General features: G+C 46.1%; 1 protein-coding gene across 1 annotated transcript in view; it reads left to right on the top strand.

The window, feature by feature from the left end:
- Window positions 1-18,407, top strand: part of TMCC3 (transmembrane and coiled-coil domain family 3) — a 75,806-nt gene that overhangs the window by 17,338 nt on the left and 40,061 nt on the right. The window lies entirely within an intron of this gene.

The following is an 18,407-nucleotide window of genomic DNA, read 5'->3' on the forward strand; positions in this document are numbered from 1 at the left end:
ATTTTAGCTTAGGTCATGATCTCATGGTTTGTGGGATCGAGCCCTGCCTTGGGCTGTTCACTGACAGCACAGAGCCTGCTTGGGGTTCTCGCCCTCCCTCTCTCTGCCCCTCCCCTGCTCGTGCTCTCTCTCTCAAAAATAAATACACTTAAAAAAGATTCCTTCATGTTGTCTATGTTAGTGCTTCATTCCTTTTTAGTGATAAGTATCAGTATATTTTTAGGAGTACTGAAGTATGCATGTATGAACAGAGAGGAAAAATGACTTAAATCCCATGCTTCTTGTATGAGTGAATTTATGTTTTTCTCAAGTCACTACCACAGCAGCATAAAAAGTTTAGAGTATCTGTTTCCACAGTCAGCATATTAATTTGTAATCCTGTTAACTTTTTGAGTGTTTCATTACTTCAGAAGATTAAGTGTGCATGAAATCAGGGCCACTGTTCTGTGTCTTAGCCTAGTGTGATTTTTATGTACTTGTATATTTTGTGTACTTGTATTTCTTAGGGAGAAGTCCCACAACTTTCTTTGGACTGGTTGCCAGTGTCAGGTGACCTGTAAGAGTGATGAAGAACTGCTGGTCTCTTGTTTCAGAATTAAAACCTTCAGTTTATTGAAGCATATGTATCGACATGTCAGTGGGTCGTGCTTTTATGTGGGTTGAAAGCGTTTACAGACTATTTGCACGGAAAGCAGTCGTTTCTGTTTATGAGGTGGCGTGTACAAATAGAATATTAGTAGAGCGAGCGGAAGTAAGTTCTGCCAGCACCTCGACACGGGCTTAGTGCAGGTTAAAACTACGGCAGTGCCCACGGCAGTTATCCTCGTTTTATGGTTGGAGAACGGAGGCCCAAACGGGTAAATGCCTTGTGCAGGGTCATACAGGCCGGATGTGACAGGCGTGGGACTTGAGCCCAGCTTGGTTTGCATTCCAGAGCCTTCGCCCCTGACCATTAGGTGACCTGTTCCACATCAGCAGGGACGGAGATACAGACACCCGAGTGCAGACGCTGGTCGCCTCCGGGTAGTAAAATGATAGGTGCTCTATTTTCTTTCCTCTAGCCTTTCTGTATTTTCATAGCTTTTCTAAAACAAACATTTTTGCGATGAAATGTTGCTACATGATGAGAACGTTTATCCTGAGAAGATAAATCACATTAATGCCATAACTTTCTGATTTTCTATTTCTTTTGCCCTGGATCTGGGGAAGGCTCAGCAGTCAAGACTCATGACCGCAGTGATGGCAGCCAGGAGCAGGGCTGCGCTGCCGATATCCCAAGCCACGCACCCTAGGACACGGATCTAGAATTCTCAGGTGCTTTTCTCCCACAGGGCCTGTTTGAAGCAGGGTAGGCCCAAACTCCAGATCTTTTTTTTTTTTTAAATGTTTTATTTATTTCTAGGAGACAGAGAGAGAGAACGCGTGAGTGGGGGAGGGCAAAGACAGCGTGAGTAGGGGAGGGTCAGAGAGAGAGGGAGTCACAGACTGAAACAGGCTCCAGGCTCTGAGCTGGCAGTCAGCACAGAGCCCGACGCGGGGCTCGAACCCACGAACCGTGAGATCATGACCTAAGCGAAAGTCGGACGCTTAACCAACTAAGCCACCCAGGCGCCCCCCCAAACTCCAGATCTTACTACCAAATGCACAGAGCGTCTGCTTTATGCCAAATCCCCCTTCTTGTGCTGAGTGCTCCGTTGTGTGCTATGTTCCTCTAGGCCCTGCGGGGAGTGAGGCGTGGACAGTGCTCAGGCTGGGGAGGACAGCCTGCAGGCGGGTAATGACGGTGCTCCAGGCAGCCCTGGCCTCACATGGACCCTTCTGGGAAGGACTGACCCAGAGCCCACTGAAGGAAGGAATGGGTGCCAGCTGTTAAGCCATTCTGGCCCACCCTCCCTTCTCACACCCTGCCGCAGGGGCATCCCTGGTAGTTGTTTGTGGGACTCTGGTGGCAGAGGAAGACAGATAGTACCACATTTGAAGGTTTGAAGTTCTCCTCTGAGTAGCCCTTGGGCACGTATTGTGTGTGTGTGTACGTCTGTGATCTCCTCGTGCAGAGGAAGCACTAATCAGCTGCTCTGATTTGACTCAGATGGAAGAAGGACGGGCGGGAGAGGGAGGAACAGCGATGTTAATCGTCATGGCAACCAGCAGGTTTTATAGTGGAAGGTTGCCTTTGTAACCTTAAACCCAGTCACCTTTTTTCTCACCAAAGAGAACAGACTGACGCAAGCCCGAGAAATTATAGTACCATTTTCAGCGGGCTTTTATTTGCTTCTCAGAATCAGCCTTGCTGTGACTTAAGTTCTTTCGTAGAATGTCAGAGCTGAAAGGCACCCTGGTGCCTCACACAGAACCTTACAAAGGCGGTGGTTGTGGATTTCCTGTTACTACGTGTGTCCCCCCATGTCCGCTCCTGCCCCCCAACTCGGTCTGCAGCACACGGCAGGACTTTCCCTGGGGAGTAGATAGAGGCTGAGTTGGGACCTGGCAGGTACACTCTGGCGTGCACTCCTCCCCGGGGCAGAGCACTCCGTGTGCCCTTTGACCCTGCGTGGTCCTGTCATGCCTGCTTCTTCACCGACTGCCACCCTGTAGACTTGGCAGATGCTTAGACTGGCTCACTCCTGCCAGGCGCCATGTAGGCAGGCTCAGAGTCCGCCCTTCGCTGTCCGAAAGCTCCCGGAGAGTCGAACCCTTGTGGTTTTCTTTTAGTAGCTCCGGTGAGCTTTCCTAGACCCAGGGCACAGAAGGCCAGCGTGAGAGAAAACTGTGAACAGGTGGAGCTCAGCTTGGGAAAACGAGGACTTTCTTGAGCGCCCCAACAGGGTTTGTTTTTGTTTTTTGTTAATTTGCACTTTGAGAGAAGGCAAAAATGTAGGTCCCCCTTTGCTTCCCCTCATTTCTTAATCCCAGGAGTCCTTGGCACCCAGGACCACACCTTGAGACTGACAGCTCTGGGATGCGGGTCCTAATGTGCTTCCTGGGACAGTAGCGTCCAGATTGATGGTACCGGTATCTCCACAGCTTGTGGCCTGGGAAAGGAGTCACTCAGGCACCTTTTCATGGCACCGGATTAAAGAATGAATTTCCTTGGGGTGCCTGAGTGACTCAGTCAGTTAAGCACCTGACGTTAGCTCAGGTCATGGTCTCGCAGTTCTGGAGTTCGAGCCCCGCATCGGGGCTGACAGCACAGAACCCCCTTCAGATCCTGTCTCCCTCCCTCTCTGCTCCTCCACCATTCACTTTCTCTCTCAAAAATAATCATTAAAAAAAAAAAAAAAGAATGAGGTCCCTTGTAAACCTTGGCTTGGCTTCTTCCCACCCCTTACCACCGAGTTGTCTTGTTCCTGCCTCTCAGCAGGCCGGGCTGTGGTGTGTAGGAGAGCGCGCGTAAGCAGCCCGGGTGTGAATCATGCTTGTAACCATTCTGTTTTCAGCCTAGTTCAACAAATACGTATTGAGCACCTACTATGTGCTAGGTGTCCAGGAACCAAAACAAAAATCACCCACTTCAAGCTTATATTCTGATAAGCCCAGGTAGATGGACCAGACCAACAGGTAAAACATACAGTATGTTAAATGGTGATAAGTCCGTGTTGACAGACAAACCAAGGAAAGGGGCTGGGGAGGCCCATAGAAAAAATCCGTTTTAAATAGGAAACTCAAGGAAAGCTCGTCCCAGAGGTATCATTGAGGGAGAATCTGAGGAAGTAAGCCGGGCAGCTGTCTAAGCAGAAGAGCGGTCCGGGGAGAGGGAACAGCAAGTACAGACTGCCTGAGACAGGAGTATGCCTGTTGCGTGTGAGGCACGTCACAGAGGCCGTGGGGCAGGAGCAGAGTAAGGACACAGGTCCAAGAGATAGTGGGGGCCACTTTATGTTTTCCCAGGTTGCCTTGGGTCCCAGATTAAAGGTGGGCATGAGCTGGCTCAGAGAGACTGTGGGGAGTGGTGACAGTGCCTTGGACGAGGGTGCCAGCAGCAGAGGTGACGGGGAGCGGGGAGTGGCCAGGCCTTAAAAATGCAGGCCCTTCCTCCCCCCCCCCCACCATGGGTGTGCTGAGGGCTCTGGGGCTCTGGGAGGATGGGCCTGGGGTTCTTACTGTGTGAGCTCATCTTAGACCATTTCCTCATGTAAAAAAGAAATACAATAGGGGCGCCTGGGTGGCTCAGTTGGTTGAGCGTGACTTCAGCTCAGGTCATGATCTCACAGTTCATGGGTTTGAGCCCCACGTCGGGCTCTGTGCTGACAGCTCAGAGCCTGGAGCCTGCTTCAGATTCTGTGTCTCCCTCTCTCTCTGACCCTCCCCTGCTCACGCTGTCTCTCTCTGTCTCTCTCTCTCTTAGAAATAAATAAAACATTAAAAAAAAAAAAAGAAATACAATTCTTACCTTAGAGTGTTGAAGGCTTCTAAGATCATGTACTGAAAGGGTCTTCCCAGACTCCCTTTCTCCTCTCCCACTGGGCCTGGGGTCCCCCCTCCACACACCCCCCCCGACGGCCTGTGCCCCAAGTCTGCCGTGAGCCTTCATGTTCTTGTCATTTGTGGTTCACTTGTTTCTCTCCCCACCGGAAAGTGGGCAGGGACTGTGTCTCCTGTGTTTGGCACAGAATGCACAATAAATGTTTGCGTGGATAAAGAAATGGAAGGAAGCAAGGAAGAAAAGAATGAATTAAGAATTCATGCATGGGGGCGCCTGGGTGGCTCAGTTGATTGAGTGTTCCACTGTTTTCTGCTCAGGTCATCATCCTAGGGTTGTGGGATTGAGCCTCTCATTGGGGTCCGCACTGAGTGTGAAGGCTGCTTAAGATACTGTCTCTCTCTCTCTCTCCACCCTCTGCTCGTGTTCGTTCTCGCTCGCTCTCTCAAAAAGAATTTCATGTATAGATAATGAGGGAGCAAAAGGCAAGCTGAAGGCAAAGCACTAGCCAACACATGCTGTGCCCCCCTCCCCCCTCCCCATGGGATCTGTGTGACATTCCTCAAGCACTCCCTGGCTGCCCAAGAACAAAGGAAAGGGAAAAACGTGCTTACCTGATGGAGATTACAGCCATGTGGGACGTGAGCCTTTCTGTCAGTTTGCAACTGTCTTTTATTTATTAAAAAAAGTTATAATTTTTTTATTACTGAGAGAGAGAGGGACAGGATGTGAGTGGGGGAGGAGCAGAGAGAGAGGGAGACACAGAATCTGAAACAGGCTCTAGGCTCTGAGCTGTCAGCACAGAGCCCGACGCAGGGCTCGAACCCATCATGACCTAAGCCAAAATCAAACATTCAACTGACTAAGCCACCCAAGCACCCCAGTTTCCAACTGTCTTAATGATTTACAAGAAAAAAAGCAATCTTATCACTAGCCAAACTTTCCAGAAACCTATAGATTCAATTACAATTTCCTGGGATTCTGTCACCCTTCCCTCCAGAGGAGAGAAAATCTTATATAATCAGTCACGCCTCACACTTAAAATGCAGCTCTTTCTGCCCATAGATCTTGTCTTGTGTTTTAATAAAACTACCGTTTTGCACCGAAGCCATCTCAGGAATTCTTTCTTGGCTTCCAGCTTCAAACCCCAACACTTCAAACTACATTGTGGATACTTGTGTAATGTTTGAGTTCATACATTCCAACAGATGGTTTAGCGTTTAAGGATCTCAAGTGATGACTTAAGGCATTGGCTACATTTGTTATTTAAATAGTCTAATTAGGAAGACACGTACACTTCTCTTCATGTTTTAAAATTTATCTTCTCTGCTTTTGGCTTACAGAGAAGTGTTTCTTCAGAGATGCTAACTGGTGTCTTTACTTAGGTGTTCTTTAAGAATAAAGAATAAACCTCATTAGCAGGTTTCATCAACGGTCTAAGGAAATTTTCCCTAACCATTTTATCATGAAATTTTTGAAGTGCACATAAAATACAAAGATAGTAACAATTTCACACTAACTTAATACACAGATAATAGAAATCAGTACAGGGCAGGTTTTCTTTTGCGTTTAGAATGCTTCTGTTGCCTGTTCTATAATTTGGAGAAGGCACAGTCTGTTAACTTTCCTGTTAGAAAAATTCTGTGTATGACACCTTCTTTCACTGCGAGACCCTTTGACTTTCATCTGGAAATGCTGCATCATGTATATTTAAAGTCAGGCTTATGAGTTGAATTGTGACCCCTCAAAAAGATATGTTGAGGTCTGTGATATTGTAATTTGTAATAAGAAATTTGGTTGATCCTTGAACAATGCAGGGTTGGGGCACGGACACCCCTTTCCCACAGTGGAAAATCCGTTTGTAACTTTGATCTCGCCCTCGAAACCAAAAACCAAAAAAACTACAGGTACCCTACTGTTGACGGGTTACCCATAACCTAAACAGTTGGTTAACACATATTTTGTAGGTTATGTGTGTTATATACTGTATTCTTACAGTAAACTAGGCTAGGGAAAACAAAAGGTTACTAAGAAAATCATGAGAAAAGACATACAGTACTGTACTACAAAAAAATCCACATGTAAGTGGACCTGGGTCGTTCAAACTCCCGTTGTTCAAGGGTCAAGGGTGTATATTTGGTCTTTGTTTCCATTTCTGACAAAACTCTTGGAATTTCCTAAAAACCTAAAAGGTTGGGGGCTCAGAGAGCTTCTGGGTTGATGAACACATGGAGATTCAGGGATAGCAGCTCCCAGAGAGGGCATGGAAACGCTGCACACCTTCCGTGTACCCTTGCTGATCTTCCATTTGGCTATTCCGGAGATACATCCTTTGGTAATAAACTCGTGATCTACTATGTAAATGTTTTCCTGAGTCTGTGAGCCACTCTAGCAAGTTAATGGACTCCGAGGAGAGGGTCATGGAAACCTCTAGTGTATGGCCAGTGGGTCAGAAGCACAGGTAACAACCCGGACTAGGATTGGTGGCTGAGATAGGGGGCTGCAGACCCTTAACCTGTGTGACCTGATACTGTCCGCAGGTAGTGTCAGGATTGAGTTGAATTGTAGGACACCCAGCGGGTGTTGGAGGATTGTTTGGTGACCTGTGGTGTGAGAGAAGACACAGGAGTGAGTTTGCCCTTTACAAAAGCCCGAACTCCCAGCACCTCAGAATATGACCCTGCTTGGAAATAGGGTCTTTACAGAAGTAGTCAAGTTCAAATGAGGTCATTAGGGTGGGCTGTAACCCAGTACGACTGGTGTTCTTATAAAAAGAGGGGACTGGAGACAGGCATGCAGAGAAGAAAGATGATGTGAAGACCTAGGACCGTTGGAGGATCGGTGTGATTTGTCTACAGGCCAAGGAATGCCTGATGAGGCTGCCAGAAGCTGGGAGAGACACCTGGATGGTTCTTCCCCAGCACCTTCAGAGGGAGCTTGGCCTTGCTCACACCTTGATTTCAGGCTTCCAGAACTGAGAGGTCATGAGTTTCTGTTGCGTTCACCTACCCAGTTTGTGGTGCAGTCCCAGGAAACAGTCAGCCGTCACGTTTCCCAGTGACTGAAGAAGTGCTAACACCCGGGCCCAGCGTGAGTGGAAGTCCAGAAGGCTTTGGAGCCTCGGGGTGGTACTTGCTCAGCGGCTGGTTATCTCTGGGATCCCCCAAATACAGTTAAATTAATATTCTTTGCCATCTGAATAAATACATCATTTTAAATTGTTTGTCGCAAACCCGTGGAGCCTCCAAAAATATGCCTGTGGAGCCAGATTGAAAAACCCTGATGGAGGAATAAGCCAGATTGAAAAACCCTGATGGAGGAATAAGAGAAACAGCTAGAATTTGGTTCTGAGTTCAAATGCTCTCTCTGCCACTTGGCCAACTGCATAATCTTTCAGAGTCTGTTCTGCACCTGTAGAATCGGAATGATACTTCTCTCCCTGTGGATTGTGGGTTTAGAACTAGAGGTTATGAAAATGGTCTAGCATCAAGCCTTGTCCCTGGCACGTGCTCAGGAGGAGGTTGAAGAATGGATCCGGGTTGGAGGTAAGAATCAGACAAGGGCCAGGGTTGGATGGGTCCTGGCCGGGGGATCAGATGGGGTCTGACCCCCCTGTTTGAACACTGAGAGGTTTTCATCCGAGTGGTTTTTCTACCTCAAAGAGAGCATCTGGTGCAGGTGTGAGCCTTGTTTCCTTAATGAGGCACAGAAAAGCCCCAGAGGCTGGTCCAAGGTCAGGCGGTCCTGTTTGGTCTGTTTTCTTGGTCAGGTGGTCTTGTCATTCAGGCTGTTTTCTTTTTTTCTATTTTAATGTTTATTTATTTTTGAGAACGTGAGAGACTGAGAGCAAGCAGGGGAGGAGCAAAGAGAGAAGGAGACCTCACAGAATGTGAAGCAGGCTCCAGGCTCCGAGCTGTCAGCACAGAGCCTGACGCAGGGCTCGAACTCATGAACCATGAGAACATGACCTTAGCTGAAGTCGGACACTTAACTGACTGAGCCACTAGGTGTCGGGCTATTTTCTTAACGGGACAACCAAAAACAGCAAACAAAAACCTGGTTGTGTTGTTTTTTTCCTCTTTTTGGTTCTTTTAAATAACAGCTTTATTGAGATAATTCACATACCATACAGTTCACTCATTTAAAAGTGTAGACTTAATGGTTTTCAGTATATTTGCAGAATTGTGCAATCACCACCACAATCAATTTCAGAACATTTTCATCACCCCACAGACTAACTCTGCACCCATTAGCAGTCGCTCTCTATTTCCTCCCTCCCAAACCCCCAGGCCAAACCAGCCACTAATTTACTTTCTGTTTCTCTGGATTTGCCTGTTATGGACACTTTCTGTAAATGGAATCCAATGTCATGTGGTCTTCTGTGTCTGCCTTCTTTCAGTCGGCATCAAGTTTTCCAAGGTTCGTCTGCGTTGTGGCTTCTGTCAGCACTTCATTTCGTTTTATTGCAAAATAATCTTCCATTGTGTGGTTGTGACATACGTTTTGTTTATCTGCTCCTCAGCTGATGAACACTGGGTTGGTTGTTTCCAGTGTCGGGTTCTTAGGCTGTAAATATCCGGGTACACGTTTTTGCGTGGACATAGGCTCTCCTTTCTCTCGGGTACCTACCTAGGAGTAGAGTTTCTGGCTCACATTGGTAGTTCTGTGCGTAACCTTTTGAGGAACTGCCAGAGTTTCCCCAACAGCTGCTCTGGTTTACAGCTCCACGGGCGGTGCATGAGGGTTCCGACTTCACATCTTCACCAGTGCTGCTTACTACCTGCTTTCTGGTGATAGTCTTTCTGGTGGGTGTGAACTGGTGGCTCTCTGTGCTCTTGTGTTGGTTTTTGAAATTTCTTTTTTTTTTCTTTGAGAGAAAGAGCAAGTAAGGGGAGGGGGCAGAGGGAGAGAATGTTAAGCAGGCTCCACACTCAGCACAGAGCCTGATGTGGGGCTTGATCCTAAGACCCTAAGACCATGACCTGAGCCGAAATTAAGAGTTGGACGCTCAGCTGACTGAGCCACACAGATGCGCTTTGAAATTTCTTTAAAATTTTTTATAATGTTTATTTTTTTAATGTTTTTTTTTTTAATTTCTAGGAGAGAGAGACAGCATGAGCAGGGGAGGGTCAGAGAGAGAGAGGGAGTCACAGACTGAAACAGGCTTCAGGCTCTGAGATAGCAGTCAGCACAGAGCCTGACGTGGGGCGCGAACCCACGAACTGCGAGATCACGACCTAAGTGAAAGTCGGACGCTTAACCGACCTAGCCACCCAGGCGCCCCTATAATGTTTATTTTTGAGAGAGGGAGAGAAGCAGAGGCAGAGAGAGAGACACACAGAATCTGAAGCAGACACTAGGCTCTGAGCTGTCAGCACAGAGCCCTACACGAACCCACAAACCATGATATCATGGCCTGGGCTGAAGTCTACAGCTTAACCGACTGAACTACCCAGGCACGTGCCTTTAAAATTTCTTTTAATCAAAGTAGTTGTATTCCTTATATGAGAAAGGAAGTGGAATATCTCTAGTTGAGAAGGCTGGTATGATTAATAACTTCTAAATTAACTTCCATACTTTTACATATTCCATCTTTAAAAGTAAGCTCTACTCCCAACTTGGGGCTTGTACTCAAAACCCTGAAATCAAGAGTTGCATACTCTTTGGGCTTCTGGGTGGCTCGGTTGGATGAGAATTTGCCTTTAGCTCAGGTCATAATCTCACAGCTCGTGGCTTCAAGCCTCATGTCGGGCTCTGTGCTGACCGCTTAGAGCCGGGAGCCTGCTTCGGATTCTGTGTCTCCCTCTCTCTCTCTCTCTGGCCTTCCCCAGCTCATGCGCTGTCTCTGTCTCTCTCTCAAAAATAAACATTAAAAAAAAGTTGGATGTTCTTCCGTCTAAGCCAGCCAGGCGCCCCCATGGTCCTTACTTACTAGTGATTTCTTGAAGTCAGTCATCCAAAACCAGTGTTGGATAGAATAATTGTGAGTTTGAACGGTGTGGCTTGCACCTCCTTACTGAAGCGCCCAAGAACAGGCACCTGGAGCTTCAGGGGCCTTCCCACTGCAGAGCCAAAGGGTGGAAGGCTTGGTCAGCAGCCAGCCTTTGGAGGGACGGTAGTAGGTGTCTGGCCCCTTGTCATTGTATTGAAGTGGCAGGTGCATTTACTCCTCTGATTCTCCCAAGGGTGAGCCGCTGCCATGCAGATACGGTAGTTATTATAAATGGGTACGGCCCGAACAGCACAGATAGACTCCAGGTCTTCTTTACAGACAGCTTTACAGCCTGCAAATTCCCTTGTAAAGAGCAAGCGGCCTAACAAAATGCATAGCACCTGTGAGGCCAAAAAAAAAATGCTGGTTTAATGAATGAATAGCTTTGGCTTTGGGAGGCAGACACCATTGTAGCATCACGGCTGGAGCAAGCTGTTAAGCTCTGGAGCCTCCTTATTTAAGAGAGAGGTGCCGCTTGCCTCTGTTGCAGCATTTCCCACGGTGAGCACCTGGCTCCTGGTATGCGCCCAGCAAATGTTCATTCACTTTCCTTCAGTCGCTCTGCTCTTCATCTCATATTTTTCTCTACAGGGTTAGCCCGGCTCCAGATAGGACCGAACACAGGGTTGATTGTACTGTTTTGCTTATCTTTTCTTTACAGAGAAATAATGAGCATTTGGCAAAAATTAAGTATTGATGGAAATGAATATTGCAATTTGGTAGCTGCTGATTGACATATGTTAGCTAAGTAGCTACTCAGATTTCAGGAAGCTTGCCTAGAAATTTAAAAAAAAATCCTAAGAAGAGTTACCCTCTTTGTCAGGTGCTTATTTATAAAATTGTCTTCTTTGGAATGTCCCAGCTAAACAGTTTTTATAAAACACTGGCTGAGCTTTGGCTCAAGAGTTCAAGTTAGCCTGCATGAAAGCTCAACTTCAGTGGATATAAAAGGGTTGGGTCCTTTTTTGGAGCCTCTTTGCTTTGGAGAGAGAGTTTTCTCTTTTTCTCTTCTCTTCTTCTTTCTTTTTTCTTTTTTCTTTCTTTCTTTCTCTTTTTCTTTCTCTTTCTTTCTTTTTCTTTCTTTCTCTTTCTTTCTTTTTCTTTCTCTTTCTTTCTTCCTTCCTTTCTTTCTTTCTTTCTTTCTTTCTTTCTTTCTTTCTTTCTTTCTTTCTTTCTTTCTTTCTTTCTTTCTTTCTTTCTTTCTTTCTTTCAGAAAGGGCTGTTCCTTTGGTCAGTGGGTCTTTTTTTAGACTTGCAGGGAAGTCATAGTAACAGGCTCCAGGTCTGATTGGATTCCATGGCAACAAAGGGTTGTGACTTTATTAGAGAAGAGTAGAGCATGCCAAGAAAGATAAAAATCAGAGTACGGAAGATGTCCGACCAGATGCATGTGCTTTTGTGGACGGCGAGCCCTGCGATGAAACCGTTCCCGGAATGGTCATCGGTCTCTGTTGCAAATTTGAACCCCACTGGGTTATCATTACGTCATAGGGATCAGCGCTTACTTCCAAAAGATCTGCCTGCATCTTCATTCATCCTTTTTTATATCTCGATATATTAAAAACAAAAAACGGTAATGATAAGAACCTAAGCAGAGATGATTCTGATTTCGAAGGTGGAAAAGAAATTTAGCTTACTCTTTGTGGAACTGATTACAGCTGTAAACTGTGCGACCGTGTGGGAGGGCCAATTAGAGGCAATTATAACTCGATTGAACGCCCCCTGAATTAAAGCTTGCTGTGTGCATTCCAAGCTGGGGGTCCTGTTTCCCATCCCTGTTCCTTGTGGTTGAGTGTGGAGGTACCGGGTCCAGGATAAGGTTGTGGAATCTCCGTAGGAGATGTTCTCTGCTCTCTCCCACAGCAAGCTGCAGGCTGATGTTCTGACCTAACGTGTTGCGATTTGTTAGAGTCCTTTTTGCTAAAGGTCCTAATTGGCGAAGAAATAGCGAGAATTTCGAATCCTCTTCCCCGGGTTATGAATGTGTAGGACTGTCTTTTTTAATCAGACGTGCTGTGTTTATGTTTCTCCTCATACTGATACTGAAAGTGGAAAAACTCCAAAGAGCAGGTGGAAGTTCTGACATGCCCCCTGGGTTCAGACTTCATGAGTCACTCACTTACAGCCACATCATGATGAATCAGAGACTGCACAGGTACTCATGATAAACATTAATAAGTAGTATTAGTAGAAGAGGAAAGGGATGAGCTCACCAGGTTTTCGGTATCCCAGCTACTATTAATCAGACGTTAAGTCTTTGGGGAAATTATTTAACTTCCTTGGGCCTTGGTTTCTTTATCTTCAAATGGGTTTGACCTGAATTAGTGTGTGCCAGACCTCCCTGCTTATGGGATTAACTTGGGGCGCTGGTGTAAGAGCTGGAACCTCTGTTGGAGATTTTGATTCACTAGGTGTGGGGTGGGGCTGGCAGAGCAGGGACCCAAGGTCATCTTACAGTCGGATGTTCAGGAAACACCAGACTAACTTAATCCTTTTGAAACTTTACTTGGTTGTAAGAAGGTGGGGGTGGAGGTGGGAGAGAGAAAGGAGGCCGTAGGATGCAGGCCCCCAGGTTCTGTCCCTGCGCTGCAGGTCTAGGCAGGGCCCAGGAATCCGGCGATTGTGGCCATAATTTGAGAAACGCTGGTCTTGTACTACTTGAGCTCCCCGCGTGCCCCAACGATGGCCCTTCCACACATCGCCGGTGAGAACCACAAATAAGCTGGAAGAGGTGGGTTGATGGCAGGCCTTGGAGGGTCCCCCAAACTCCACATCGCTCTTTGTAAAGGTTATTTGTCTTAAAATCTGGGAGTTGTGCAGCAGTTCACACAATTTTCGATTCTGTGCTGTGTTGTTTCCTTCGGATAAGACAGTGTTTGCTAAGTGTGGTTACATCTAGTGTGCACGAGACAGTACCAGCAAAAGAGGAATTACCTGGGGAGCTTGTTAAAAATACAGAGCTTGGACTCCCAGACCCAGAGATCAGTAAGTCCTATACAAGGGCCTGGGCATCAGTCTTTTTTTTTTTCTTTTTTTTCTTATTTGAGGGTGTGTGTATATTTCTTTTTAGGGTTTAAAAAAATTTTTTTTAATGTTTATTTTTGAGAGAGAAAGAGCATGTGGGAGGTAAGGGAAGGAGAGAGAGAGAAAGAGGGGCAGAGGATTGAAGCAGACTCTGAGTTGACAACACAGATCCTGATGTAGAACTTGAACTCATGAACTGCGAGATCATGACCTGAGCCAGCTGCATAACCAACTGAGCCATCCAGCTCCCCAGGTTTTTATTTATTTTTTTAATGCAGGTCTATTTTTAGAGAGAGTGAGCGAACAGGAGAGGGTCAGAGAGAGGGAGAGAATCCCAAGCAGGGAATATATTGTTAGTGCAGAGCTGGGCTGATCAGGGAAGCGGGGCTTGGTCTCATGACCTGAGCTGAAATCGAGAGTCGGATGTTACATGGACTGAACCACTCAGGTGGCCCTCATTTTAGGGTTTGGTAAAGTTTTTGGGCTTCCCTCCCCAGTCTCACTCTAATTCCAGAGTAAAACTGATTTTAAGTGTAAACACATGTTTACAAGGTCCATGGTTAAATCTTTAAAAAAGGGTCTATAACTCATATAGCAGGTGTTTGAGGGGAAAACAAACAAACTGATCTTCTGAGACTCTAAGACAAAATTCCTAAACTTGAACGATGAAATCATTAGCTGCTGGAGCAAACACATTTTAATGTGTACCTTCTCTGTAGAGTTTAAATTTGTGCCTTGTGTGTTCTCTTTCCTGTTTAGCAAAGATTGAATAACACTGTTAAAATGAAGAGTTTAGTAGAACTTTAGTATAAGCCTGAATTTATGAAGGTTCACTTTTCTCCCCTATTAACTAGCTTAACTTAAAAAGTGTTAGTTTAGGGGCGCCTGGGTGGCTGGGTTGGTTAAGCGTCCCACTCTTGATTTGGGCACAAGTCATGATCTCACAGTTTGAAGTTCAAGCCCCACGTTGGGCTCTGTGCTGACAGTGCAGAGCCTGCTTGGGATTCTCTCTCTTCCTTTCTCTCTGTCCCTCCCCTGCTCACACTCTCGTGCTCTCTCTCTCTCTCTCAAAATAAATAAAGAAAAGTACAAGTTCATAGGAAAAAAGTCTCCTAAAGAACATAAGGTGGAAAATGTTCTAACTTGTAATTTTTAACCCAGAGATAAGCACTGTTACGTTTCTTATGTATTTTTACAGAAATGTTTTCTGCACAAAACATATATATCCATTATTTATTTAACCAATCTACTGTTGACATACAATTTAAGTTCATTCTAGGGTGATCGGTTTTTTCCATGTTTGTTTGCTTTGTAATACTGTACTGATTATTTCTGTACATCTTTTTTTCTGTAACCATATATGGATAGGTTTCTAAAAGAGAAATTGTTGAGTCAAGGGGTATGTGTTTTTTAAAAAAGGAAAGATGGGAATACAGTGTCCTTCCAAAGGTTTCCCCAATTTAACTGGTGAAATCTTTGATTTTTCAAAAGACTTCCCTGTCCCAGTTTATTCTGATAGAGCAGGTGAGCAGCTAAATTATCCTTTGTCTACTTACATGAAACCTGAGACTTCCCTCAAGGCCTCTGGTTAGAGGAGTTAGTAGAGATATTTCATAAAAAAGAGAAGAATTTAAAAGATATATAAGGTGTTCAGAGGGAGAGGAGAATTGAGAAATAGCTTAGGAAAGCAAATAACCCTGAGTATGCCAGTTGAATTCTTTGGGTCACATGAAGTCACAGAACCTGAATTGGGGTCTGAAGAAAGTAAGGTGATCTTGGAGCATGTCATAGTGAGACGGTCATGCCCTGTTCCCTGGATATGGGTGGCTCCTTCGGTAGATGTTGTAGGGCCCTTGTGAGAAGCACTGTCCTCTAATTGTGATGAGCTCTGTCCTCTAATGCAAGTCATGGTCTAGTTGGGGGTGCATGCGTGTTTCAAAGTACTGTTTAAATGAAAAGAATTACTCTTCAGTAGTGTCCTGAGTGTCTGAGAGAACTAATGGAGATCAAGAGCCATGTGGCCTGGGGATGTTGCTGGTTTAGTGGCAGATGCCATCTAATCTGGCCACCTCCCTGCCTTCATTTTGCCTCCTACTGGCGGCAAGATCGGAGAGGATCTTTTAGACACAGAAGATTAGTTCACTCTATGTAAGTCTGGGAAGTTCAAATCTATTCAAGGGAGAGAAGTATGAGGAGGTCTCTTGGATCTGTATGTCGGAAAGAGTTAAAATCTTAGAAGCTGGCAAAAAAGAAAAAAATCTTAGAAGCTGGCTAAGAGGGATGGCCCGGTGTGTTGTAAGTTTAAAGGGAGCCATCCAGAGTCCAGACAGTCGGGGAGCATCAAGAGCGTCAGGCTAGAGCTGGCGTGCTGGAGAGCGGGTGTGTGTTCGCTCTCAGCACTCAGGGTCCCGAGTGCACTCTCAGACCAGCCCTGCTTGAGCCAGGCCATCTGTGGACAGGTGGAAGACAGCCAGGAACAAAACAGCTTCTGAAGACCATAGCTCGGAATTGAGTCCTTCTCTATGTTTAATCAAAATTGTTAAATGAACCAAATGACTAGATAGCCTGGAGGCAACTGTCAAATAGTTTTACATTAGAAACTTGAGGGGTTTTTTTGTTTGTTTGTTTGACATATTTATGACTGGGACACAGACATGAAGTAGGTACGCAGAGCTGGGACATGGATGAAAGAGAGGATATCTGAAGCTACCAGGGAAAGGATTAGGAAGGAAGGAAGAGATGATTGTGAATGTGTTTTTAGCAAGTAAGTTGGAGATGATAACATAAAATATCCAGTGACCAAGGTACTTTCAGACTAGGAAGACAGCCATAAAAATAGGTAAGGCAAATTGGAGCCCAGATTTGAATTCAAAACCAGAATTAAAATGAACGAGCTTGGCTATGTGGAATTGAATTCTGTATGCCATAGTGGTCAGTCTGATTTTTAAATCTTATTATAATTTAAGATGTTGGTTTGAAGAGTTAGAATAGGCAAAATGAGTTCAGCAAAGAAAATATACTTATATTAAAAGTATGGTATTGATTTAACATTTAGTGTAAGGCAAGATCCATTTGCTAGATTTATTTTTAACATTTGTTTAAGACTTTCACTTGAACTGAGCCAGAGGATAGAAGCTATTATGCAGTATTAACTTTGGTAGACACTCTGCCTCTGAGATATTACAGTATACTTTTACGTAAAGAGTAAGGTTCTATTGACTAGGCTTTATTATACTGACAACATTTTGTCTCTTTTCCAGACCCCAGCGTCTCTCTGTCCTCCATCACGCCCTGCCCCCAGCACAGAATTAAATCAATACCACTTAAGCCACCCAGCAGTTTTGAGATCTTTGCAGTAGTTACTTAATGTGAAGGGCAGGAAACCCCTGGTCCTCTGACCATTCTGGCCTGATTTTTTCATACGGCTTACGGCAATTCAAATATTTGAGAATCTTTTCATACAAGGAAGGTCAAAGGGGATTTAAAGACAAATGACCGACAGAGGGAAAGCTTGTATCTGTTGCAGGAGTTGGTACTTGAGTTATCATAATAAAAAGCGGTGTATGATCACAAAAGAGCAAGAGAAAAATAAGGAATATCTTGTGTCTGGTATGACATCAGGTCCTTTTACTGATCTCATTAATTTCTGGGAGGAATTTCCTCAGATGAGGCTAGAGTCTCAAGAACATTAACTTAATCGCCCAAGGTCATGTACCTACTAGATGGCAGCTGAGATTTGGTCAGATCTCTGGACCTTAAAGTCCACGCACATCCCCTCAGTAACTTGCCTTCCAGATGCTGTTACCAACGGGCTCCAACTCTGTTTCTTCAGCCCCTGCCTCTCTCTGAGTGTCCGTCTGGGCGTCTGTGCTTGAATGGCCCACAGGGACCTCCAGTCTGTCCTCTGCCCTCAGTCTCCTCCTGCTACCTCTCCCCAGCTTTTCTATCTTGTGAAGGATCTTCCTGGCCACCGGAACGAATGAAAAAGAAGTGAGATTTTCCTTTACTCCCCCTTTGAGTCCCCACATCCAGTTGGTGGCACATCCTTTTGACGCCACCTCCTTGGTGTACCTCAAGCGCTCTGCTCTCTTCCCCGCTACCGCCGTCCAGCCTGCACCGACTCTCACCGTAGACGCCTACCGCAGGCCCCAGTCTGTTGCACCAAACGTGTTTTCCCTCCTGCTTTCCCGGAATGACTTGTCTCAAACCAGGGTCTGGTCATCCTAATCCCCCTAGAAGCTGCCACGGGGCCTGTTGGATGAAATCCTAACACCTTAGCATGACTTCATGGGAACCCTCAAGGTCTGATCCCTGTTCTGCCAACCCAGTTCTTCTTCCTTCTCCACCTTGCCCCGAGTCCTCCAAATCCTTGCCTGCTGTCTGGCTGACCAGTGCAGAGCTCACTTTACCTGATGTACCTTCTGAGTGACAGGTCTCTTTCTTCGTGCCTCGTATCCACCTCATCCCTTTCCGTGTCCCTCCTTTCTGCCCCCTGGGCTCCCCTTCCCAAGTGCTGCCTTAGAGCACCAAGTACACTCAGGGTACTCATCAGAGGCTGTCCCTGTTTTCCTGGCCACCAGACTGAGAGAGGGGGCAAGGGGGTACCGTGTCCCCTCACAGCTCCAGCACGCCTTGCTGCGCCTGACACGCAGAGGCACCAGTGGGCATCTGTCTCATGAATGAGGCGATAGAGGAAGAGTCTCCTGACTCCCCACTTCATCCCAGTGACTGCCCTTCCCTCGGCGGCGGAGCCACTCACTGCTTACTCCGTGATTCGTGTTGGTGTTTCTTGTGCTCAGTTCACAGCCTTCTCTGGCTCTTCCCAGAGTTTGTTGAATTGAGCCCATTTCTTTGTCAGTAAACCAGGAGCCCCAGACTGAATGTCTTCTGGGGTCCTCTTGCCATCCCAGGGCTGTCGTAACAGGATCCCCTTCTTGTCTGCCCCCCCCCCCCCCCCCCCCCCCACCCGAC

This window comes from Crocuta crocuta, unplaced genomic scaffold (assembly GCF_008692635.1).
Source record: "Crocuta crocuta isolate KB4526 unplaced genomic scaffold, BGI_CrCroc_1.0 scaffold216, whole genome shotgun sequence".
Classification (NCBI taxonomy): domain Eukaryota; kingdom Metazoa; phylum Chordata; class Mammalia; order Carnivora; family Hyaenidae; genus Crocuta; species Crocuta crocuta.